Raw genomic sequence first — 26,233 nt, 5'->3', positions numbered from 1 at the left:
ATAAGAGTATGTGGGTAAAAGCCCTTTTAACTGATAATGTGTGATTAATAGTCAGAATTAGTTGTAATCAGATAGATCTGCATTAATGTCCACAATAATGGAAACACTCAAAGCAACGTGATTTGGCGAAGAAGGCTTGTTCAAAGCAGGTCTGTTTAAGAGTTGTTCTTCATTAAGATAGCTTTCATAAGATGTGTGCACAATAAGAATGATGAACACGTGATCACATCATGACCTCACAAGGCCACACGATCCATGTTGGATTATTGGAGCGGCTGCCACTGCATGCTCTGACTGGATATAGAAGAGTGGAAGCTGACGCCTGAACGCCTCCATGACATCAACATCTGAGTGTGAGCAGCAGAAACTTCCAGATTCCACTTAAAGAAACTGTTGGTGCTGCCAGAGAGGAGGAAAATAAAGCTGTTTGTTCTCAGCTTTTCTCAGAGTGGCAGCAGGAAGCTGCTGCGGGTTAATTATTGATGAATTAAAGTCATATGAAGCTGCTAAAGCAGCTGACCTTTGATCACTTTATGACTCTTTCAGGATTTGAAGAGTTTCAGAGTGACAGCAGCCTGCAGACACAGAGGACTGATGTCGGAGAAAAAGCAGAGGATTTCCTCTTCTTCTACACAGACCTGGTCCACACAGCAGAGAGCTGCAGAGGGAAGAAGCTCATGGAAAAAGCTGAGTAAGTGACACTTTGATTCATTTAAGGAGAGACACGGCGGGCAAAAACAGTGATTTTTCATGCAGTGGTCAATTTTTAGATTTTGGGCCAGTCTATTCCTTCAATATGTGTTATTTAAAAACATAAATTAAAATGTTTATTTCATCACATTTTGTTTAATCGCGGCGGTACATTTTGCCCAAATTTACCAAAATGAATTCCCCTATTTAAATCTTTAAATGCCGTTTTCTCAAAATCAGTTTTTTGTATTTTTTTAGAATCAATATCTCAGCCTATGGAGCACCTACTAACACCAAACTTTCCAGTTATACACTTAGCAGTATTCTGAAGATATTTACAGAAGGATTTGTTGATAAATCATTCCTGACCTGATTTATGTGACATTATAATAAAAGAAATATTGCGAAAATCTATGTTTTTAGGCTATGGACAGTATGTATTGATTTTCTAGGAAATGAAAGCAGATATCCTGAAATCCCTCTGTAATTTTCTTTTCATTTTGTGTGTAAACCAAATGAAAAAAGAATTTTGCACCTGGCTTTATCATATGTTCAGATCTATTTTCCGGAAATATATGCAAATGTGCGCGTATTCAATGAGATAATGCCTAATTTGCATACTTAAATACATTTTTTTTTGATACTTGTATAAGTAATCAACTGAGGAAGTTTCATGGTGATATCTATTATTTTAAAATATTACCCTATTCACCTGTAGTGTCTGGCCTTAACAAAGCCTCAGAACAGACAGAGATTTCCTCTGCTGATGAAACACAAGTCATGTGAGCTGAGAGTAAACAGCAACAATCAGTGTGTTGATGAGGAGCTGCAGCTTGTTAGCAACATGAAATGTTTCCTACTCAGTCTGCTGCTGTTTTCTCCTCCAACAGAGGAACTCTGACTGCAATGTGCTGTTCACTCACACTGTTCATCACTGCTCTCTGAACACACTCACAGTAAAACTCTGAGTCCTGATATGAGATGCAGATTAGTCCTGGACTCTGATCCTGTTGGATACTCAACCTGTTTTATAAAGGATCATAATTCATGTGGGTCAAAGTGTGATCATGTAGACTCATCAGCGGGTGAATAATATTTAACAGAGAGCAGTGAGCGCCCCCTGGTGGTTCCTGTCAGTCTGCAGTGATCCTGCAGGATGGATTTATGGAGTCCTGCTGCTACTTAGCTACGGTGTAGCTGTTTATGTGCACTTCATTCATTTATTACTGTTCCTTGGGAGGAATTAGTAGCAGAAGCATATGAAAGGAAAAAGCTTAGGTATGTGGAGTTGGGGGCAGAAGCAGAGCAGCGAGAATGGAAAGTTAGAATCTGTCCAGTGGAAGTAGGATGCAGAGGATTTGTTGCAAAGTCTGTTGTCTCATTGTTGAGGGAGCTGGGTGTAAGTGGACAGAGTGTGAGGAGAATAGTGAAGGAAGTGTCAGATGAGGCAGTAAAGTCCAGTCAGTGGATTTGGATTAAAAGAAGCAATAGTAGCTGGGGGCCCAGAAGGGGGAGCACTTAGGAAAAACAGACTCTTTGAAGAAGCAAAGAAGAAATCCAGGATGTATTTAAGTGGAGAGTGTGGCCCATGTGAGCCTTTTGAAACCAGGTGGCCATTTTGGGTGAGTTGGCCTGTATGGCCTTGTTTTTGATGGCATTTTTAGTGATTGTAGGACTGTTTAGGTGAGTTTGTCTGCTGAATCTGCTAGTGTGTCTTGTCCTGCCTCCACCTTTGGCACCCTCTATACTTTCATTACCCCCTACCCGAACCAGGGTTTTAATCCCCACCCTGCTGTGACTGGTGTGCAGTTGGTGAGAGGCTGGGGTAGCTTGTGATGGAGGAGCAGTGATGGCTGGCAATAGGGGAGTGACTCTGGGACACCAGTGATCACTGTCTAGCCTCCTGGAGGTGTCGTGGGCCCAACTAGACAAAACACTGATGCAGTGACGTCGAGCGGTGCCTACACCACGCTTAAGACTATCCAGACTCTTTTCATGTGTCGTTCCATGATGGTGGAATGACCTACCGAGCGCTACCAGAACAGGGGCATCCCTGAATATCTTCAAGAAACTCTTGAAGACCCAGCTCTTCAGAGAGCATCTCCTATCCTAGCACTTAACCTGTACTTCCCTCTATGCCTGCTCTCTATCGCTACACTGTCCCCTCTGACAGGGTCTGACTGGTGGTTTCCTTCTCGGTAGCTTATTGTTAGCTTTGATGTTAGCTATAATGTTATATATTTTTTCAATTGTAAGTCGCTTTGGATAAACGCGTCTGCTAAATGCATAAACATAAACATAAAGCAGGTTCCCACCTGATGACCCCAATGACATGTCAGCACTGCTCACTGATCTATATTATAGGGATTACAGGGAATTATTCACTGAGTCTGGTCCATTTCTTTATTTAGGACAAGTTTCTTGTGTTTACCTTAAATTAAATTCAGCTGATACTTTGAATCCTGTCACCTGACAGCAGCTGAGATCTAACATCTGTCACTGTTTGTATTTCCTGTTAAAAGTCCTCTGGAAACTAAACAGTAAGACTCCTTCTGAGACTTTTATCACTGATGAACCTCTGCTGCATCATCTATCAGCTGAAATGGTTCAAATGTTCAGCTGACTGAAGCTTCCAGCTGGACTGAATCAGGAAATGTTGCTCCATCATCAGGATCATGATGTGTGCTGGGCTGCAGCTCCGTGCCTCCATCTAGTGGACTGATAGTAGAAGTACAGCAGCTGATGGCAGCTTCCTCTGCCTCACTCTGCTGTCTGACTGCGTGAAACCGACACTGATATGAAACAGAGAATAACAGCCAATCAGAGGAGGAGCAGCTGGTCTTTTTACAGAAGAAAAGATGGAGAGGAGGATGTGAGTTGATGTGCAGATGAATGATGTGTGTTTCCTCTGCAGAAGAAGGTAGAAAGTGTGTGTGAGCTGATGTGAGTTCAGCAGCATGGATCAGAGTGAGGACACTAAAACCTCTCTGTGTGGGGAACATGAGAGCCAGAGCAAAGCTCAGAGGTGAGGTGACCATCTCTAACTGTCCATGACTCTTCTCCATGTCCCAGCTCAGCGCTCACATCACCAAACCACCTTTATTCACAGGAAGGGACATAGACCTGGATCCAGGAGTGGGTCCTCACAGAGCCACTTGCTAAAGGATCACCCACTTTTCAGCTTACAGGCCTCGAAAGCAGAGTAAGTTAACATAAGGTCATTGATTTAGAGGTTATTAAGTATATCATGCATACAGGTTGAAAAAGCACTTTTTTCCCATCAGGATCCACCAGAGGCCTGAACCAGAACCAGAACCAGAACCAGAGCCTGAACCAGAACCTGGACCCAGCTGTGTGTCCTTTAAGAGCGACCGGTCAAAGGAAGATTCGATTAATTTCAAAAGAATCTTTTCATCTGACAAAAAGTAAAATACATGATGAAGATATTTAACTTAAAATGCATTCAGCTTTGACATCATTGACCTGTAATGTTTTTCTATCAGGATCCATCAGACACTGAAACCAGAACCTGAACCTGAACCTGAACCCAGCTGTGTGTCCTTTAAGAGCGACCGGTCGAAGGATTTCTTCATTGGTTTCAAACGGAATGTTCCATCAGCCCAGCAGTGAGTAGCTGTCAGTATTCAGTGGAGGCTGCATCATGTTTCAGATGATAACCAGTTTCCAGCTGAATTACTTGAGACTTGTTGATGTCTCTGATGAACTAATGAGCTGCATCATGTGTGTGATGTGATGTTTTAGTTCAGTCCTGCAGCTCTTTATTAAAACAAAGGGAGAATATTACTGAATATCTGTCCACTGATGTGGCTTTTTTACTAGATGCTGATTATGCAGTGAACAGGGCGGCTGATGTAGAAATATCATGTTCTCACACGTTGTGTTTAATGACGTCAGTTTAAAATTAGCTTCTGAAGCAACACCCCAATCATGCAGGTAATTGATCTGTTATTAATTATCTCCAAAGAAACCTTGTTAAAAGTAACATTGTTCCACAGCAGCCACACTGACTCTCTGACAGGCCGTCTCACTGCAGACTCAAACACTATCACTGATACTTTAGTTTGAATGAAACAAGTGTTTCTCTGTCAGGATCCATCAGAGACTCAGACCTGGACCTGAACCTGTAGCTGAGCCTGAACCCAGCTGTGTGTCCATGAAGAGTGACCGGTCAATGGTTGATTATATTGAATTTAAATCAGCCCAACATCCATCCCCTCAGAGGTGAGCTGAGTGTAAATGCTGTAACAGAGTAATATGCAGCAGAGTCAGTTTGAACAGTTTTTACTCCAACATGTGTTTAATGTGAGCTCAGCTCTGCTTCATCCATTTCTATGTTCATATGTGAAGCGGTGTGTGTTGGATGTTTTCCACCAACACAGCAGTCTTCCAATAACCAGAAGGTTGGTGGTTCGATTCCCACTCAAAAAAAGTTTGGTGAACTAACAGCTGGAGGAGTGTCCACCTCCTTGCCACAGCTGAGGTGCTCTTGAGCAAGGCACTGTACCCCCATGCTCCCCAGGTGTGTCATGTCTTTTTGACAGAAGGATCTGACCAAAAATGGATGCGAATCCTTTTGGGAGCTGGTCGGTGCCCTCTTCTCCTTGGGGCTGGAGAACGACAACTGGAGGAAGTTGGAGGTGGCAAATAAAGTATTGGACTGTTTTTCTCAGAAGCCACTCCAAACGTGGGCACTGGATGTGTCCCACATCAGGGAGGAGGCACGCGGAGTACAGCATGCTGCTATGATGGCCATTTTCGGCATGGAACCAGAGAAGGTGGCAGCTCTGTACACCTCCTCCCTCGTCTCCCCGGCCACCTCATCTCCAGCATCCCAGGACCCTACGCCTGAGCTGGCCCCAGCCACAGAGGCCGCGGGGCCAGACCTTGCCACAGCCACAGAGGCCGCGGGGCCCGACCTTGCCACAGCCACAGAGGCCGCGGGGCCCGACCTTGCCACAGCCACAGAGGCCGCGGGGCCCGACCTTGCCACAGCCACAGAGGCCGCGGGGCCCGACCTTGCCACAGTCACAGAGGCCACGGGGCCCGACCTTGCCACAGCCACAGAGGCCGCGGGGCCCGACCTTGCCACAGTCACAGAGGCCGCGGGGCCCGACCTTGCCACAGTCACAGAGGCCACGGGGCCCGACCTTGCCACAGCCTCAGAGCCCATGGGGCCCCGGCCCATGGACTCAAAGTTTCAAGCCCCTCCCTCCCACCCCCAGATTTTTGGGATGTCTGGGATCCATCCCTTGAGGGGGGGGCTACCCCCGTCGTCGGAGGTCCCGCCTCTGCCACGTCACGAAATGTCGGGCCACCCGCCAGACCGCCTCCTGCCACGTCGCCGGAAGTCTGGCCGGCCGCCAGATCGCCTCCTGCCAAGTCGCCGGATGTCCAGTCGCCCGCCGGATGTCCGGTTGCCCGCCGGACAGTCTCCGGTCCCGCCTCTGCCATGTCACGAAATGTCGGGCCGCCCGCCAGACCGCCTCCTGCCACGTCGCCGGATGTCCGGCCGCCTGCCGGACAGTCTCCGCCTACCTCTGCCACGTCAGGAAATGTCGGGCCGCCCGCCAGACCGCCTGCTGCCACGTCATCGGAAGTCTGGCCGCCCACCAGACCACCGCCTCCTGCTGCCACGTCATCGGAAGTCTGGCCGCCCGCCAGATCGCCTCCTGCCACATCGACAGATGTCCGGACGCCTGCCGGACAGTCTCCGGCTTTTCCTGCCACGTTACAGGAAGTCTGGCCATCCGCCAGACCATCGCCTCCTGCTGCCGCTCGAGGCCGGGGCTCTGGCCACCTGCCGGACCTCCGGCTTCGAGTCCCTCCCTCCCACCCACAGACTTTTGGGATGTCTGGGATCCATCCCTTGAGGGGGGGCTCTGTCATGTCTTTGGGGTTTTTGGAGTTCTTAGTTTTCTCATGTTTTAGGTTCAGGTCTTGTTTATAGTTTTTTCCATGTCCTGCCCTGCCATCAGCCTCACGTCCATCAGCTGCACTCTATCCCTAATCACCCTCCACAGTATTTAGTTTCCAGGTTCCCTCATTGTTTTGTCAGATCCTTAACCGTCGTCCATGGTCCAGGTCACAGTAAACTTGTATTTATCCATGCCAAGTCAAGTCTTTTGTTTTTTGTCACAGTCTTGTTTTGTTCACAGTCTCGTTAAGATTTTTGACATCCGGCTAAGCCGCGATTTTTGTTAAAACCTTTTTGTGAAAATAAATTAAGTTTTGTTCTACAAGGATCTGCATCCTTTCTCCGCACACCCCCTTTTTGACAAGGTGCTGTGATTCCAGTGTATATGGCATCTGTCTCTATGAATGTGTGACCCGCCAGATGTCCGGTGACCCTGTGTGTGTTCAACAGGTGCCAACCTGGATGGGTTAAAAGCGTAGGAGAAATTCTGTGTATGTTCCCTGTAATGTAGATGACAATAAATCTAATCTTAATCTTCATGATTCCTCCACAGAGTGGACCAGCAGAGCTCAGAGGGTCCCAGTGGTCCGTCTGCCCAGCAGCATCAAACACAGCTGGACTCCATATTTATGGTCTGTACATGTACAACAACTACTTTCCCATCTGTTCTGCTCACAGCCATCTCCATGCTGCACTCTGTAGACCAGTGGGTTGTCAGTGTGTCCAACATGGATCTGATGTTTGGCTCCATGGTTTCAGTCTGATTGGCTCATTCATATAGTTTTCTGTTCCAGCTGCTGGAGGACAACATGCTCACTTTTGTGAAGGAGGAGCTGAAGAAGATGCAGAAGGCTCTGAGTCCAGATTACCCAGAATGCTTAGAGAGTCAGAGGGAGGGTGAGGATGAAGAGCAGAGGAGCAGCAGAGAGGCATTAGTGAAGATCACAGTTCACTTCCTGAGGAGAATGAAGCAGGAGGAGCTGGCTGACCGTCTGCAGAGCAGTAAGAGGATTTCTCTAAAGGTTTAACCTGCTGGATAAATGACACATTTACTGACGTCTCAGCACACAGAACAGCAGATGTTCAGATACTCATTCTTTACAGGGTTGAAATGTCTGTTTACTGATGTTATTTCTTGTCTTCATTCAGATCTTTGTGGACCTAAAGTTAAATGTGCTCTGAAGAAGAAGTTCCAGTGTGTGTTTGAGGGGATTCCTAAAGCAGGAAAGTCAACCCTTCTGAATCAGATCTACACAGAGCTCTACATCACAGAGGGAGGGACCGGAGAGGTCAATGATGAACATGAGGTCAGACAGATTGAAGCAGCATCCAGGAAAGCAGGCAGAGCAGAAACATCCATCAGACAAGAAGACATCTTTAAAGGCCCACCTGGAAGAGATGAACCAATCAGAACAGTGATGACAAAGGGAGTGGCTGGCATTGGGAAAACAGTCTTAACACAGAAGTTCACTCTGGACTGGGCTGAAGGCAAAGTTAACCAGGACATCCAGTTCATGTTTCCATTCACTTTCAGAGAGCTGAATGTGCTGAAAGAGAGAAAGTTCAGCTTGGTGGAACTTGTTCATCACTTCTTTACTGAGACCAAAGCAGCAGGAATCTGCAGCTTTGAACAGTTCCAGGTTGTGTTCATCTTTGACGGTCTGGATGAGTGTCGACTTCCTCTGGACTTCCACAGCAAGGAGCCCCTGACTGATGCTACAGAGCCCACCTCAGTGGATGTGCTGCTGACAAACCTCATCAGGGGGAAGCTGCTTCCCTCTGCTCGCCTCTGGATAACCACACGACCTGCAGCAGCCAATCAGATCCCTCCTGACTGTGTTGGCATGGTGACAGAGGTCAGAGGGTTCACTGACCCACAGAAGGAGGAGTACTTCAGGAAGAGATTCAGAGATGAGGAGCAGGCCAGCAGGATCATCTCCCACATCCAGACATCCCGAAGCCTCCACATCATGTGCCACATCCCGGTCTTCTGCTGGATCACTGCTACAGTTCTGGAGGATGTGTTGGACACCAGAGAGGGAGCAGAGCTGCCCAGCACCCTGACTGAGATGTACATCCACTTCCTGGTGGTTCAGGCCAAAGTGAAGAAGCTCAAGTATGATGGAGGAGCTGAGACAGATCCACACTGGAGTCCAGAGAGCAGGAAGATGATTGAGTCTCTGGGAAAACTGGCTTTTGAGCAGCTGCAGAAAGGAAACCTGATCTTCTATGAATCAGACCTGACAGAGTGTGGCATCGATATCTCAGCAGCCTCAGTGTACTCAGGAGTGTTCACACAGATCTTTAGAGAGGAGAGAGGGCTGTACCAGGAGAAGGTGTTCTGCTTCATCCATCTGAGTGTTCAGGAGTTTCTGGCTGCTCTTCATGTCCATCTGACCTTCACCAACTCTGGACTCAACCTGATGGGAGAAGATGAAGAACAAGAAGAAACAACCGACATTGATCTGAAGGATCTCAATCAATGTGCTGTGAACAAGGCCTTAGAGAGTCCAAATGGACACCTGGACCTGTTCCTCCGCTTCCTCCTGGGTCTTTCCCTGCAGACCAATCAGAGGCTCCTACGAGGCCTGCTGACACAGACAGGAAGTAGCTCACAGACCAATCAGAAAACAGTCCGTTACATCAAGGAGAAGATCAGTGAGAATCTGTCTGCAGAGAGAAGCATCAATCTGTTCCACTGTCTGAATGAACTGAATGATCGTTCTCTGGTGGTGGAGATCCAATATTACCTGAGTTCAGGAAGTCTCTCCACAGATAATCTGTCTCCTGCTCAGTGGTCAGCTCTGGGCTTCATCTTACTGTCATCAGGAAAACATCTGGATGAGTTTGACCTGAAGAAGTACTCTGCTTCAGAGGAGGCTCTTCTGAGGCTGCTGCCAGTGGTCAAAGCCTCCAACAAAGCTCTGTGAGTACAGATATAGAGGGATGTGTATGAATATACTGCTGCTGTTTCTATAGGAGAGAAAGTCCCAGATTTCTACTTCTCTCATTATTTCCTCCTCAGACTGAGCAGCTGTACCCTCTCAGCTGAAGGATGTGCAGCTCTGTCCTCAGCTCTCAGCTCCCAGTCCTCCAGCCTGACACAACTGGACCTGAGTATCGACGGCTCAGGAGTGAAGCAGCTGTTTGATGGATTGCAGAGTCCTCACTGTAACCTGGAAGATCTCAGGTCAGGTTTCTCTGCTGTTTCAGCTTCATACAGTCTCTGTGATGCAATAATCTGAAAACATCTTCACATCTGTTTTAAATCTACAAAGTAAAATGTCTCCAGATCTGTGTCACTTTCCTCTGATCTAGTCTGTGCAGTGCGGCACACACACATGAACTCTGGTGGAACATTTATTTATATTCTGGTAGAGTTACAGGAAATGATTCAGTATATCTGTTGTAGTTTTCTCAAAGCGTGTCATTTCCATCCACAAACACGTGTTTAACATCATGAAGACAAAGATGTGCAGAAATGTGAAAATATACATCAGATACGTGCAGAGTGATTTTTATGTTTGTGGATCCCTTTGTTCATGTTGAACATGTGAAATCTGGAGAAAACACCTTGTTTCCATCAGATAACAGGATAAGTATGATAAAGTGGAACATCCAGCTGATTTCAGCTCGGACTGTTGGAGGATCCAAACTGAACTGTGAGTCGGGCTGTTGGTGTGTCGTCTGTTTTACTGCAGTTATCAGAACAGACACCATCACTTTGGAGGCAAAGATGAGAGGCTGAACAGGTCCTGCTGCTCTGCTCCATCCAGCAGCTGGTTGGTCATGTGATCAGTCATGTGACCAACATCTTCTCTTTCTCTGTTTCAGAAAAAAGCCAAAAAAGCCTTCAGAGAGCAGAAAAAGCTTTTGGTGACATTCAGGAAGTTGTTTTCTGTTTCCATGAAGCTTTTCAGAGTCGCTGCTTTAAAACATGATGTGATCAAAGATTAGGACATAAATGAACAAGTTATCTTGAAAAGCTGCTTTGATTTGTTAACATAATGAGATAATTAACGACCGATCAAGAATCAGCCATCTTTATTCGTCACCTGCAGCTGAACGCCGGCAGTGAAATGTACACTGCAACGAGCTCAACTGTGCAAGGCAGCAAAATAAGAATAAAACAGGGTGAGATGAATCTGACAGAAATGAAAATATACAAGTAAACATGTGAGTAGGAGCGGGGTCTTCCTGCTCTGGTGGTGCAGCGCCTGGTGTGGACCTCCTGCAGGGTGGGCAGTGCTGACCTCACTCTGTGGAGAGCTCTGCACATCACATGGATGCATGGTCTCTGCAGGTCAGCTGCAGTAAAACTGCACAAAACGGAGCAAAGTCACAAACTACAGAGAGACAGGAAGAGATTCACAGATGTGCAGAACACGTTTCACATTTTAAATCAGTGTTTTTCTTCCATTTTAAAGCATGAAACTACAGATTAATCTGTATATCTGTGGATCAGCCTTCATGAATCCCTGATAAAGTGTTTCTCTGTATAGTGAGATATTTGTGGGCGATGGGAGACATTTTCATCATCTCTGCTGTGGGTTAGTAATTAAAGTCCATTAAAAACATGAATATAAAACACCAAGAATGAAACCATAGTGCATATCATCAAATTCAGAGACTCCTAACTAGAAGTTACAGAGATATTGTGGCTGCAGAGCAGCTTCACATCATTACTGTCCCTTATTTGACTGTTATTATTAAATGTGACTGAATGTAAGACTGTTTAACATCTTCTCCTCAGGCTGAGCGTCTGTAACCTCTCAGATGAAGGATGTGCAGCTCTGTCCTCAGCTCTCAGCTCCCAGTCCTCCAGTCTGACAGAACTGGACCTGAGTAACAACAACCTGCAGGATTCAGGGGTGAAGCAGGTGTCTGCTGGACTGAAGAGTCCAAACTGCAGACTGGAAACTCTCAGGTAACAGAACACCTGTGGATGCTCTTTGTATGATTGTTCCAGCAGCTTTAGGCCTCTGACACCACAGGAACTCACCTGAACCTGGAACCTGAACCTGGAACAACCTGGAAAGTCTTTTTTGGGTCATTTGGTCAGTTTCCTTTTGGGCTGCGTTCTCATCCCATAAATAATGTAGAGTGCAGATTCCTACAAAGTTCTTTGAGTGAGTTGTCCTCCTGAGCCCACCTGATGGGCGGGGCAAACAAGCTGTAAACAAGCGTTGGACCTCGTTCCTTCTGACTGAACTGATACGCATGACATTACGTTCCCTTTCAGTGGATTCACTCGCTACAACACATACAGTATGGGACATGTATACTCGCCCCGCAAAGCAGCCGTCAAACCTGGCTCAGAACCATATTCAGGATTCTAGGGGCCCATGATTAAGAGGGGCCCAGAGAGGCCCCAATAAAATGATAATACCGACAAAAAATGGTGTGACACTAAGTTATTAACTAACTTATAATCACAAATATATTTTATTTACAATGTACCGGTAACAATACATTTATTTGTTTTGGAAACATTAAGCCCCCCCCCCCTCTCTATTTATGTGTAATGGTTCAGTCCGACTGGATCAGCTGCAGCGCCGCAGCGGGTAAGAAGGCAGAGAAGGCAATATGCCTCAAAGTCTGGCTGCCAAAAACTATAAGAAAGCAAAGAAAGAGGAGATGGAATCAAAAGGTCGACAGTTTGTCACCCGATACTTCAGAAAGCAAGGTGGGTTTGTTAGAGGTTCATGTGATGGAAAGTTCTGGAATATTAACTTTGTCCATGTCTATAAGCTGGCTCACTTTCTCCCCATGTTGGCTCATATTTCTGAAGAAAACTCTGGATTTTTACACTTCACTGCTGTTTCTGTTAAATAATGAATGCAGTCAAACGTTTAGCAGCAGTTCATGTTCAGTCAGTTGACCTCCCCTCTGTCAAAATGACGCCTGGTTCCGAATACATACGTCAAGTGCAGCAGCAGCAGCAGCAGCAGCAGCAGCTGTCAGTCAGCCCCCAGCTCCACCTGCCCCAGAAACAGCCCCAGTGCCCCCACATGAGGAAGGAGGTGAGCAGCTGTGTGTTGAATTAATAATGATGATAAACTTTATGACAGTCTCAAATATTAGATTAGAACAAAAAACAATTCACACTGTGGGCTACTGTGACTTTATTATATTCAGTTCACTGTCACTGATGTGATATACCATATGAAGCCCTGTTGTGTTTTTATGTATGAGCCAACTTAGCTTAACATCTGCTGCTGATGTTCTTCTTTTGCTTGTTTTATCATTCTATAGATGATGATGTTGAAATGATGAGAAATCATGATGGGTAATTGGCCTTTTTTTTTTTTTTTGCTGAGATTTTATTTGGTTCTCCACAGATGATAATTGCTATTATTTTCATGGAAGAGTTTATTTTATATTTAAGTGTATTTTTCAGGTGGCTTAATTTTGAGTTTAGAATTAGATTGTCAGTGTTGCAGCAAATAAATTAATCTGAATTAATTCCATCAGTGTTTACCTACCTGTTAGCTGTCATGTTGTTCTTTTCTCACAAATATGGGAATGATAGTCAAAAATACCATCAAAATGCATAGTTTTCTGTAAAATAGCATCATAAAGCCTCCTAACCGGCTGTTTGGGGCCCATGAAAATAATTCTTAAATCCCTAGCGGCGCCCCTGCTGACGAGCGTCTCAGTTTCACATCAGTGAAATCAGCTTCTTCTTCACTGCTGCTCTCACTGTGGTGCAGACCATATTTCTATCTGAACAGGACTCAGTGGGGAGTGTCTGCATGTGTTCGGGGCTAAAATGGGAGCAGAAATCAGGTTGATCCACGTGTGTGTAGTTTGATTCTGACTCAGATTTCTGAAGACACAGAGTCAGTAATGTGAGACAGTTGCAGACATTCAGCTTCAGAGCAGTTCTCTGAGAGTTTCTGTTGTTGTGTGTGTCTGCAGCCTGTCAGGCTGTCTGATCACAGAGGAAGGCTGTGCTTCTCTGGCTGAAGCTGTGACCTCCAACCCCAAATCCCATCTGAGAGACCTGGACCTGAGCTACAACCATCCAGGAGCCTCAGGAGAGAAGCTGCTGAGGGCTGCACTGAAGGATCCACACAAACTCAGGTATGGAGAGGCCTGCTGCAGCCTCACAATGTCTGATAGAGGAGGAAGAGCTGGGAACATGTTCTCTGTCCTGCACTCAGCCCTGTGCTTCTGCTTCCTGCTGAGTGTTACATGAACAATCACACATGTAGGAGCCTGTTTCCTTTGCTCACAGCACCAACGCTGGTTGGACATGAACAGCAGATATTTGTGGAGGAGGTCTCCAAGGAGAACATCTGCAGGAACAACAGTGAGAAGTGTCTGTTGGTCCTCTGACCCTGGATCAGACACAGAGATGGGTCCAGGACATGTTAGCCTAGCTTAGCACAAAGATTTCTAGAACCATGTTCAGCGTACATCTGGAAATGCGTACATGTGGGTTAGACCTGCGTCCTGAGAGGATCTGGATGTTTGGCTGCCCTGAAACATTCTGAGAGGAGGAGTCAGCAGAAACAATGTGACCATCAGGAGAGACCATGATGTCAGAGACTGAAGAGATTTCAGCACAGTGTTTAAAGCTCATATTTGGCTTCAGAAATGAGTGAAAAATCAAAGTGAAAATTCTTCCAAAGTTGAAGAGTTGAATTCAGAGACAGAAACTTCATCATCTCCATCATCTGACTGCAGAAAACATTTAGTTTGAACTTGTTTTTATTGGGTTTTCAGCGCCGACGTTCAGTTTCTACACTTTTCTCTATCCAGCTGGAGATGATAATTACACACATTATATCCAAATTAAGATCAAAAGCAAACAAGAGACGAACAAAACAAATATCCCCTACCAATGAAATGCATGAAACATCCATCCATCCACCTTCTACACCCGCTGAATCCTCGGTCGGGCCGCGGGGGGCCGGAGCCCCTCCCAGCGGGGCCAGAGGCGGGGTTCACCCTGGACAGGTCGCCATCCATTACAGGGCCACATTAAATATGTTAAATCAAATATACACATTCAGACATTCATATGTACAAGCCCACACAGAAATAAGTGATGAGGAAAGCAGCACTGAAACATTGTGAGGCTCTGTGTGGATGATGGGAAACAGGTGGCAGAGGAGGAAGGCTAACCAGGCTCATTGTGTTCATAAAGAGCCGACAGGACTCCAGCGGTTAGTAAAGATGGACTTTAGGAGCCTTCATAGATCTGTAATGTGCTCCATCTGATGGAGGCCCCAAACCTTCTGGATCCAGATGTTATATGAAGGGGGGGTTCAGCCATCTAATAGTTCTGCAGCTCAGTGCTGCTGTGAGTAATATATTTACAGATGTTTCTCTGACCTCCCATTCAGCCCTTTAGGCATCACTCCTAATAGAGCCACAGTAGCATCCCGAGGTATAGAGCATCAGATACCTCTCCCCAGAGTGTCTTTACTTTGGGACATAAGCAGAATATATGGGTATGATTGGCAGCATGTGCTCCACCATTCCTCCAGCATCTGCTGGAATGGGACCGGCTCATTCTAGATATTATTTCTGGAGTCCTGAAAAATGTGACAGTTATTTTCCTCCTTTCAGGGTGGAGCCTGCTGGAGAACGATGGCTGACACCAGGGCTGAGGAAGTGTGAGTGTGTTCTTCATCTGATTCATGACATCCAGCCATCCTCACACTGTCACATCACTCATTGATCAAAGTGAACAGATGATAGATCAATAACTGCAGCTAGACTGTGTTTGTTCTCTCAATCAGATTCCTGCCAACTCACAATCGACACAAACACAGTGAACAGGAACCTGAAACTGTCTGACAACAACAGGAAGGTGACACGTGTGGAGGAGATTCAGTCATATCCTGATCATCCAGACAGGTTTGATGGCTGTCCTCAGCTGCTGTGTAGAAATGTTCTGACTGGTCGCTGTTACTGGGAGGTCGAGTGGAGAGGAAACGTTTATATATCAGTGAGTTACAGAGGAATCAGCAGGAGAGGAGGAGACTGTGAGTTTGGATGGAATGATCAGTCCTGGAGTCTGAGCTGCTATAATGGAGGTAAATACTCTGTCTGTCACAATAACAGAAGAATACACATCTCCTCCTCCTCCTCCTCCTCCTCCTCCTCCTCCTCCTCCTCCTCCTCCTCCTCCTCTGTCTCTAACAGAGCAGCAGTGTATGTGGACCGTCCTGCTGGCACTCTGTCCTTCTACAGAGTCTCCTCTGACACACTGATCCACCTCCACACCTTCAGCACCACATTCACTGAAGAACTTCTGCATCCTGGATTTGGAGTCTGGTTCAGGTCATCTGGTTCCTCAGTGTCTCTGTGCTGAGTATACAGAGTGTCCTCCTGTCAGAGAATCCCTGCTGAACAGTTAGTTCGGTCTGTTCATGTCTGTCTCTTTCACTCAGAAACACCTTTTCAGATTCATGGACTCAGTCAGTTTCTGTTTGAAACTCTTCTGAATGATTCCTTGGAAACTTCTTCCTCTTCCAGTCCTTTAAAGATGGAAGCTGCCATTCTTCCAGGATGTTGTTTTTCTGTGTGTTTCCAGTCAAAGCTTCACACTGAGTATCAGCAGGTTGTGTTTCTCTGCAGCTTCAACTGAGCCCATTCAGCTGAAGTCAGCTGCAGTTAGTTTGCTGCACATGTGACAAACTGTGACATCAGAGAGGAATCACTGAGCTGCCATCAGCCAAGATGGATTCCAACCTGCTGACAGATGTTCACTGATTCGGCTCCAATGAGCAGAGGTCTGGTGAGCAGCCGGGGTTCATCCTGATGTTTCACACATCCACTTCCTGTTAGATGATGAAAGGACACCTGGACTGCAGCTGGTTCCTGATGGCAGAATATTGCTGAATGTCCCAAAGAGGACTGAAATGATTATTTACAAACAGCATGTGGACCTGAACAGTCCACAACATCTGCTTTGGACCGACAGTTCCTGATGTGGAACATGTCGGCCGGTTTTCCTCGCTGCTGCTGTTTGGATCCAGATGTTGCAGAGACTCTTCCTGCTTCTCTCAGTACGTGCATGTGTTTGTGAACGCTGGTGTGAAAATGAGCTTTTTCTGAAGTGGCAGCTGAATGTGCTGATGTCCTGCAGACAGATGGACAGCAGCTGACCTGATGGCTTTAAAGTGAGTAGCTGGCTAAGTCTCCATGTTATTTTCCTCTGTGATTGTTTCATGTTCAGAGGGAAGAGTTAGAAAATATTTACTGTTTACTGTGTGAAATATAAAGTTTGCTATGATCACATGATTTAAAGTGAACTGATGTTGAAATCCCAGGGTTTTCATACATTCACATGTTTAATTTGTCCCTTTGTGTGCATGTACAGACTGTAATAATACAGAAAGTAAATGTAATGCAGAACTAAATAAACACCAATCTTTATTGATTTATATAGAGAGTCATTTCTGAATAAAATGTGTGTTTAACTGTGTAGCTGGATACCCAAGCAGCTGTAATGTTGGAGTAAAAAAAGACATCTAACCAGGAACAGAATGTGAAATAAAGAGGCAGATCTGCAGGTTTCCAGCCCACAGAGGAGTCCCAGTCCAGCCGGCTGCTGCAAACAGTGAAATCCTCTTTGTAGCTGCCATCAGGAGTGAAAGTCCCGGCTTTGGGCTGGTTTGTTCAGTGAGGTTTTAAAGCCTCCGGGTCGGCATTCAGGCATCCCTGTGTTGGTACTTATAGAAGTGACTGTAATGGGACGAGCTGCTGACACCACGATGAGTGAGAGAAAAGGTTTGGAGTTGGAATTTAATCAGAGGAGTCGGTTTCTGAATGGAAGTGTTTAAGAAAGCCATCATCCGAAGAAATGTTCCCAAAGCTGAGCTTTTAGTGAATTCCCAGGAATATTGCGTGTGACCTGTTGGCTCCGGGCGTCAGACTGATTCTGAGCTGTTTAGAAGCTTTGGGCTCAATCCCCAGGCAGTAAAAAAGTATTTAAAGATCAGCAGCACACAGGTGAGGAAGAAATGAAGCGGAATGGTTGTTTATCACTGTGGTGAGACAGCTCAGAGTGATCGAGAGTGTTTCAGTTCTCACAAGTTGTTTTCAATTTAGGGGATTTGATGAAAATCATTTTAGTGTAAAAACTCAGAGAAGAATCAAATGTGCTCACAGTTTGCAGCAGAATAAGCAGTAAAAAAATAATTGGGCTAATATGAAACGTTTCAATATCAACAATTAATTAAAGAAAGTCACATTTCTGGTTTTACACAACTCAGAATATTTCAACAGTTATGTACGTGTTCAGCAAATCTACATGAATATTAAAATCCCCCACTACTACTCAGCACTAACTGGGATAGAAACTCTGAGAATTAGGAATAAACATACTTCATTACCACAGCCAAGTTGGAGAAGCTGTGGAGATGTAAATATTCACGTGTTCTGGCTCTGTCCTAAGATCGCAAAATTTTGGGAAGATTTTCATTTAATTATAGGAAGAATTTTGGGTAATGGTGTATCCAAGTCTTGTACATTATTTTATCTTGGCGTCATTACGGGAAATGTTGTGTTGAAAGATGATATATATTGAAAAATATGTTCGTAGCCTGTAAAAAGGCAATTGCAAGAAAATGGTACAAGACAGACCCACCATCACAGGAAGATTGGATGAAAATGATGGACGAAATCCATATTATGGAACAACTGACTTACGAAATAAGTCTTATGACTAATGAAGAGGATCAATTTTGCCGGAAGTGGGAGAAATGGACCAAATACATAAAAACGACAGGACGTGGACCTTCACATTGACATTAAAAAAGGCTCTAACTGTAGAAGCATGGTGATCCAACATGTTCTTTTTCCAGATCTTTGTTTTTTATTTGTTCCCCCCTACCCCCCGCCCCCTTCTACAATGTTTATCCAATGAAAAGGAAAAACAATAAAAAGAAAGTATTTAAAAAATTAATGTTCTGACTGGTTGCTGTTACTGGGAGGTCGAGTGGAGAAAGCAGTTTTGTACGCGTCAGTGTTGATTCTGCTCATTGTAGTTTCCAGATGCTTCACTCCAGTGGATGTGTCCAGATGTTGGACGGTTCCTTTCTCAGTGTGGAACAATAGAATAGAAGAGAAATTCAGTGAGGATCTGTCTGCAGAGAGAAGCATCAATCTGTTCCACTGTCTGAATGAACTGAATGATCGTTCTCTGGTGGAGGAGATCCAACAGGCCCTGAGTTCAGGAAGTCTCTCCACAGATAAACTGTCTCCTGCTCAGTGGTCAGCTCTGGTCTTCATCTTACTGTCATCAGGAAAACATCTGGATGAGTTTGACCTGAAGAAATACTCTGATTCAGAGGAGGCTCTTCTGAGGCTGCTGCCAGTGGTCAAAGCCTCCAACAAAGCTCTGTGAGTACAAACACAGATATATTTCTGTATAAATACATTGTTTACTTATTAACTGGAGAAAAACAGCAGAATCAGCGTTAAACTCAGTTTCAAATGAACTTCAGTTTATTTATGAAGTGTCAGTTCACAACAAAATATCATCTTACAAGTGATGTGAGATGATACTTTGTTGGAAATAGAAACTCAGCAGTTCCTCTGAGGAAGAACTTGGTGGCAGTTATTTATCAATTTTATAATTAATTTGTTTAATGGATTAATTAATCATTTTATTTGCTCCCATCTTATTAGTTACAGTAGTTATCTGGCTTAACTAACTCTAACAATAAGTCAATAAAGCTTCTCTGACTCTGGATATGTTGTTTTTATCTGATGTTTCCTCCCCAGACTCGTCAGACTCACACTGACTGCATGTGTTCAGTACGTCCTGAAATATAGACTTAGTTTAGCTCTCTTTTTTGTCCATTTTGAACATGAGAAACTTTAACAAAGTAACCAAAATTCAGTTTGTGCTTTTTAACTTACTCTTCTGTGGAAACTTTTTAAGTCTTGAGTCTAAGAAAGAGAAAAACATGTTGTCATTCATGTATTAATTTCTTGGTAGAAAGGTCCGTCAGTCCTACAGAAAGCATGTCAGTCTGCAGAGTGACAGACAAAGGCTGCAGCTACAGAGCCACAGCTGAGCTGGGCCAGATAACACTTTGGTGCTGGAGAAACAGCTGACTGTTAGTGTGAGAAGATGCTTTGCTCACATGGTGTTCTTTGCTGAGCTGCTCTGATCACAGGATGAGCCAATAACAGCAGCAGATACATCTTTTAGTTTCTCCATCTACTGAGCTAAGACGGCACATGTAGACATCTTCCATCACACTTTAATGTCTTTAACAAATAAACAGAAACAAACAGGGAAACAGAATTCTTCCACTTATCAAATATGAATGTAGTTTGATTGATTAATAGATCAAGTTATTTCCTTCCATCTCATTCCCTCCTCAGCCTGAGTGGCTGTAACCTCTCAGAGAGAAGCTGTGCAGCTCTGTCCTCAGCTCTCAGCTCCCAGTCCTCCAGCCTGACAGAACTGGGCCTGAGTAACAACAACCTGCAGGATTCAGGAGTGAAGCAGCTTTCTGATGGACTGAAGAGTCCAAACTGCAGACTGGAAACTCTCAGGTAAGGATTCATGAACTTTCCAGGTGAGAGCTGATATAATTCTGGCTTAAATGGATTAAAAGCAGCTTCCAGGTACTTTGATCAATGAAACAGGTTGATCTGTTCTGCCCTTTGATTATCTGGCTTAAATAACTGATAATGAAATATTTTACACATAATTTAAAGAAAAATACTTAAGTGCTCTTTTACTTGAACTCCTTTCCATTCCTGTAGATTTGTCCTAAAACACAGATCCATCACATACCCAAAGTAAACTGAGAGCTGTTCTACAACCATGTCCAAATAAGTGGAACAAACTGTCACTGGAGATTAAACTTTCACCGAATGTAGACATTTTTAAATCCAGGTTAAAGACATTTCTTTTCTCATGTGTCTATGCATGAAATATCTTTTAACTTATCTAGACTGTTGCCTGATTTTAAATTAATTTAAATGATTTTATTAGTTTCTCTTTATATCATTTTATGTATTTTTAATGCTTCTTGCACTCCCTGCTGCAATGCTTTTATTGTATGTAAAGCACTTTGAACTGTTTGTACATGAAATGTGCTATACAAATAAATTTGATTTGATGTGTAGCAGTAGCAGTAGTGTTGTGTCTGGCATTATGATGCTTTCATCCTGCAACAGTCACTGCTACCATGATAAATGGGAAGTCTGACCGTGCAGAAACATAGATTTTAAATGTCCTGCAACTACCACCAACTCTGAGGAGATGTTAGACATTTAATTTAAACTGTGTGGCAAACAGAGCTGATCTTTGAGAACTGGATGCCACAGCACTGACTTACATCAATTCTAGCTGTTTTTTTCCTTACATCTTGTACATAAAACCTTCTTTAAATGTAGACATACTGCACAGGAACAGGGATATTTGGTTGGTTGATTGGTTTGAGCTAAATTTGACCCTTTGTAAATTAGACAGATTTGCGGTCGAAAAACCCACGTTATCTTTTTTTGAGTTAAGGCCAAAATGTATTTCTCCACACAGTCCACTGGAATGTTGTTGTTTTTATCTGATGTTTCCTCCCCAGACTCGTCAGACTCACAGTGACTGCATGTGTTCAGTACGTCCTGAAGTGTAGACTTAGTTTAGCTCTCTTTTTTGTCCATTTTGAACATGAGAAACTTTAACAAAGTAACCAAAATTCAGTTTGTGCTTTTTAACTTACTCTTCTGTGGAAACTTTTTAAGTCTTGAGTCTAAGAAAGAGAAAAACATGTTGTCATTCATGTGTTAATTTCTTGGTAGAAAGGTCCGTCAGTCCTACAGAAAGCATGTCAGTCTGCAGAGTGACAGACAAAGGCTGCAGCTACAGAGCCACAGCTGAGCTGGGCCAGATAACACTTTGGTGCTGGAGAAACAGCTGACTGTTAGTGTGAGAAGATGCTTTGCTCACATGGTGTTCTTTGCTGAGCTGATCTGATCACAGGATGAGCCAATAACAGCAGCAGATACATCTTTTAGTTTCTCCATCTACTGAGCTAAGACGGCACATGTAGACATCTTCCATCACACTTTAATGTCTTTAACAAATAAACAGAAACAAACAGGGAAACAGAATTCTTCCACTTATCAAATATGAATGTAGTTTGATTGATTAATCGATCAAGTTATTTCCTTCCATCTCATTCCCTCCTCAGCCTGAGTGGCTGTAACCTCTCAGAGAGAAGCTGTGCAGCTCTGTCCTCAGCTCTCAGCTCCCAGTCCTCCAGCCTGACAGAACTGGGCCTGAGTAACAACAACCTGCAGGATTCAGGAGTGAAGCAGCTTTCTGATGGACTGAAGAGTCCAAACTGCAGACTGGAAACTCTCAGGTAAGGACTGTATGAAAACAAGCTTCTCCAAACTACACTAACACTCCAGATAATGTAGATGAAGATGAAATCACGTGTACGCTCAGCTGGGCTCAGATGGACCGAGGTGCTCTGTGGTTGTTCCTTCTTGTTGTTTCCTTTAGCAAAAACAGTAAAGTGTAGGTGTATATTAATCCAGCTGAATTCCCAACAAAGCTGCTCTCATTCAAGGATTTTTCTGTTTTTTTTGTCACAGTTTGAAAGTGTGACTGAAAATCAGCCCTTTAAGACTACATGTCAGCTAGTGGTCACTTAAAGCATGTAATAAAATCACCATTCAAGTAACTTAAAGACAACAGGTGTACAGTGAGTTCAGCTGTACTTACATGTACCCTGAAGCCAAACTGGCAGCTGGTTCCACAGAGAGGGGCCTGATAACTGAAGGCTCTGCCTCCCATTCTGCTTTCAGAAACTCTGGGAACCACAAGTAAACCTGCAGCCTGAGAGCAAAGTGCTCTGTTGGGAACATATCCAACAATGAGATGTTCTCACTCAGGCCGCAGAGTTGCAGCGTCAGACAGACTTCAGTCAGTAACTGCATTCTGCTCCTCTGCATGTGAACAGTTATAAGGAAGGTGTTCCAGTTAATGCTCCAGTCAGGCTGTGAGCAAAGCTCAACTCAAATGTGAAGGAACTGTGCATGATACAGCCAACAGCTGCAGAGTCATCAGAATATTTGAGGAGATGACTCGGGCATCTGGTGAGAATGCCTCCTGGACGCCTCCCCGGTGAGGTGTTCCGGGCCCGTCCCACTGGGAGGAGGCCCCGGGGAAGACCCAGGACACGTTGGAGAGACTATGTCTCTCGGCTGGCCTGGGAACGCCTCGGGGTCCCCCCAGAAGAGCTGGAGGAAGTGGCCGGGGACAGGGACGTCTGGGTCTCTTTGCTCAAGCTGCTGCCCCCGCGACCCGATCCCCGGACCAGCGGCAGATAATGGATGGATGGATGGATGGATGGATGGATGGACTGGACTCTGGGGTGTGCTGGAAGTCTGAGGTGTGCAGAGTTCAGTGAAGAGTGAAATGTTGAAATATTCACAATAATCTAAAGTTTTTATTCTCAGAGGTTTTCTTTTCATCCAGGTTTTTCATTCACTGCTGCCATGTTTCCTCTTTGTTTGTCACAGAAGATTGTTTATATTTTCTTCTCATTTTATCTGAAACTGTTACTGGAGCAAAATGATGAAAAGAATCTTTCTCTCAGAATGTTGTTACCATTGGATGACATTCAGCTTCAGCTTCAGAGCAGTTCTCTCAGAGTTTCTGTTGTTCTGTGTGGCTGCAGCCTGTCAGGCTGTCTGATCACAGAGGAAGGCTGTGCTTCTCTGGCTGAAGCTGTGACCTCCAACCCCTCCCATCTGAGAGAGCTGGACCTGAGCTACAACCATCCAGGAGCCTCAGGAGAGAAGCTGCTGAGGGCTGCACTGAAGGATCCACACACACTCAGGTATGGAGAGGCCTGCTGCAGCCACACAGCGTTTGAGGGAGGAAAAAAAAAGAGTATGTTGGTTGGTCGATCCAGTTTGGACAGATCGCTGCATATTAAAGGAACAGTCTGTCATTTTCAAGAGACATATTTTGGTCATCTGACCCTGATAGTAAAGATAAAGCCACCAGTGCAAACTCTGTCTTGATATATGACTTACAGACAGAGCACACAGATCCCCTGTGTTTCTGACAGTCACTTAGCTTCATGTGCACGGAAAAGAAGTCACTTTAACATTTCCCAGCTGAGTCAGAAAAAAGAGCAACAGTGAAAACAATGTGAAGAATCTGAGGCAGGCTGCTGTGCAGAGGATGTTCCTGTCAGAAGCAGATCAGTCAGACTTTAGGGCAGATAGAAGGTTGCAGCTCTGGGTCAGATCAGGAGTTTTTACAGTGTTCTTCATATGTGAAGAGATGAAAAGGAGGAGACGGCTGAAAGAAGAAATTGTGACTTCCACAAAGCAGTTTTGTACGCGTCAGTGTTGATTCTGCTCATTGTAGTTTCCAGATGCTCCACTCCAGTGGATGTGTCCAGATGTTGGACTGTTCCTTTCTCAGTGTAGAACAATGTGTGTGAGAGCCATGTAATGTCCATGTTTGATGCTGAAAGAGACGGTGCTGCTCTGACCCCCCTCCTCCTTTCAGGGTGGAGCCTGCTGGAGAACGATGGCTGACACCAGGGCTGAGGAAGTGTGAGTGTGTTCTTCATCTGATTCATGACATCAAGCCACCGTCACATCACTCATTGATCAAAGTGAACAGATGATAGATCAATAACTGCAGCTGGACTGTGTTTGTTCTCTCCTTCAGATTCCTGTCAACTCACAATCGACACAAACACAGTGAACAGGAGACTGAAACTGTCTGACAACAACAGGAAGGTGTCACGTGTGGAGGAGGTTCAGTCATATCCTGATCATCCAGACAGGTTTGATGACTGGTGTCCTCAGCTGCTGTGTAGAAATGTTCTGACTGGTCGCTGTTACTGGGAGGTCGAGTGGAGAGGAGACGTTTATATATCAGTGAGTTACAGAGGAATCAGGAGGAGAGGAGGAGACTGTGAGTTTGGATTGAATGATCAGTCCTGGAGGCTGAGCTGGTCTGATGGAGGTTACTCTGTCTGTCACAATGACAGAGAAACACCCACCACCTCCTCTCCGTCTCCAACAGAGCAGCAGTGTATGTGGACCGTCCTGCTGGCACTCTGTCCTTCTACAGAGTCTCCTCTGACACACTGATCCACCTCCACACCTTCAGCACCACATTCACTGAAGAACCTCTGCATCCTGGGTTCAAGTTCTGGTCCTTTTCACCTGGTTCCTGTTTGTCTCTGTGCTGAGTATACAGAGTGTCCTCCTGTCAGAGAATCCCTGCTGAACAGATAGTTCAGTCTGTTCATGTCTGTCTCTTTCACTCAGAAACACCTTTTCAGATTCATGGACTCAGTCAGTTTCTGTTTGAAACTCTTCTGAATGATTCCTTGGAAACTTCTTCCTCTTCCAGTCCTTTAAAGATGGAAGCTGCCATTCTTCCAGGAAGTTGTTTTTCTGTGTGTTTCCAGTCGAAGCTTCACACTGAGTATCAGCAGGTTGTGTTTCTCTGCAGCTCACTTCCACTGAGCCCATTCAGCTGAAGTCAGCTGCAGTTAGTTTGCTGCACATGTGACAAACTGTGACATCAGAGAGGAATCACTGAGCTGCCATCAGCCCAGATGGATTCCAACCTCCTGACAGATGTTCTCTGATTCTGCTCCAATGAGCAGAGGTCTGGTGAGCAGCCGGGGTTCATCCTGATGTTTCTCACATCCACTTCCTGTTAGATGATGAAAGGACACCTGGACTGGAGCTGGTTCCTGATGGCTGAATGTTGCTGAATGTTGCTGTTGAACGCTCACAAAGAGGACTGAAAGGATCCTTTACAAACAGCATGTGGACCTGAACAGTCCACAACATCTGCTTTGGACCGACAGTTCCTGATGTGGAACATGTCGCCCGGTTTTCCTCGCTGCTGCTGTTTGGATCCAGATGTTGCAGAGACTCTTCCTGCTTCTCTCAGTACGTGCATGTGTTTGTGAACGCTGGTGTGAAAATGAGCTTTTTCTGAAGTGGCAGCTGAATGTGCTGATGTCCTGCAGACAGATGGACAACAGCTGACCTGATGGCTTTAAAGTGAGTAGCTGGCTAAGTTTCCATGTTATTTTCCTCTGGGATTGTTTCATGTTCAGAGGGAAGAGTTGGAAAATATTTACTGTTTACTGTGTAAAATAAATAGTTTGCTATGATCACATGATTTAAAGAGAAATGATGTTGAAATCCCAGGGTTTTCATACATTCACATGTTTAATTTGTCCCTTTGTGTACATGTACAGACAGTAATAATACAGAAAGTAAATGTAATGCAGAACTAAATAAACACCAATCTTTATTGATTTATATAGAGAGTCATTTCTGAATAAAATGTGTGTTTAACTGTGTAGCTGGATACCCAAGCAGCTGTAATGTTGGAGTAAAAAAAGACATCCAACCAGGAACAGAATGTGAAATAAAGAGGCAGATGTGCAGGTTTCCAGCCCACAGAGGAGTCCCAGTCCAGCCGGCTGCTGCAAACAGTGAAATCCTCTTTGTAGCTGCCATCAGGAGTGAAAGTCCCGGCTTTGGGCTGGTTTGTTCAGTGAGGTTTTAAAGCCTCCGGGTCGGCATTCAGGCATCCCCGTGTTGGTGCTTATAGAAGTGACTGTA

At 44.9% G+C, this 26,233-nt stretch overlaps 2 protein-coding genes and 2 pseudogenes across 3 annotated transcripts in view; 3 read left to right on the top strand and 1 right to left on the bottom strand.

Annotated features, from left to right (window-relative positions):
- LOC142391566 (protein NLRC3-like) overlaps window positions 1-16,476 on the top strand; it is a 36,212-nt pseudogene extending 19,736 nt beyond the window's left edge.
- Window positions 1-26,233, bottom strand: part of LOC142391563 (uncharacterized) — a 251,014-nt gene that overhangs the window by 118,165 nt on the left and 106,616 nt on the right. The window lies entirely within an intron of this gene.
- The window catches only part of LOC142391552 (NLR family CARD domain-containing protein 3-like), a 105,298-nt gene that overhangs the window by 57,378 nt on the left and 21,687 nt on the right, over window positions 1-26,233 (top strand). The gene's annotated exons all lie outside the window — the stretch shown is intronic.
- Window positions 6,015-25,198, top strand: LOC142391954 (protein NLRC3-like; annotated as a pseudogene).

Source organism: Odontesthes bonariensis, chromosome 11 (assembly GCF_027942865.1).
Source record: "Odontesthes bonariensis isolate fOdoBon6 chromosome 11, fOdoBon6.hap1, whole genome shotgun sequence".
Classification (NCBI taxonomy): Eukaryota; Metazoa; Chordata; class Actinopteri; order Atheriniformes; family Atherinopsidae; genus Odontesthes; species Odontesthes bonariensis.
The sequence above is the reverse complement of the archived record's forward strand: the minus strand, read 5'-3'. Positions and strand labels throughout refer to the sequence as shown.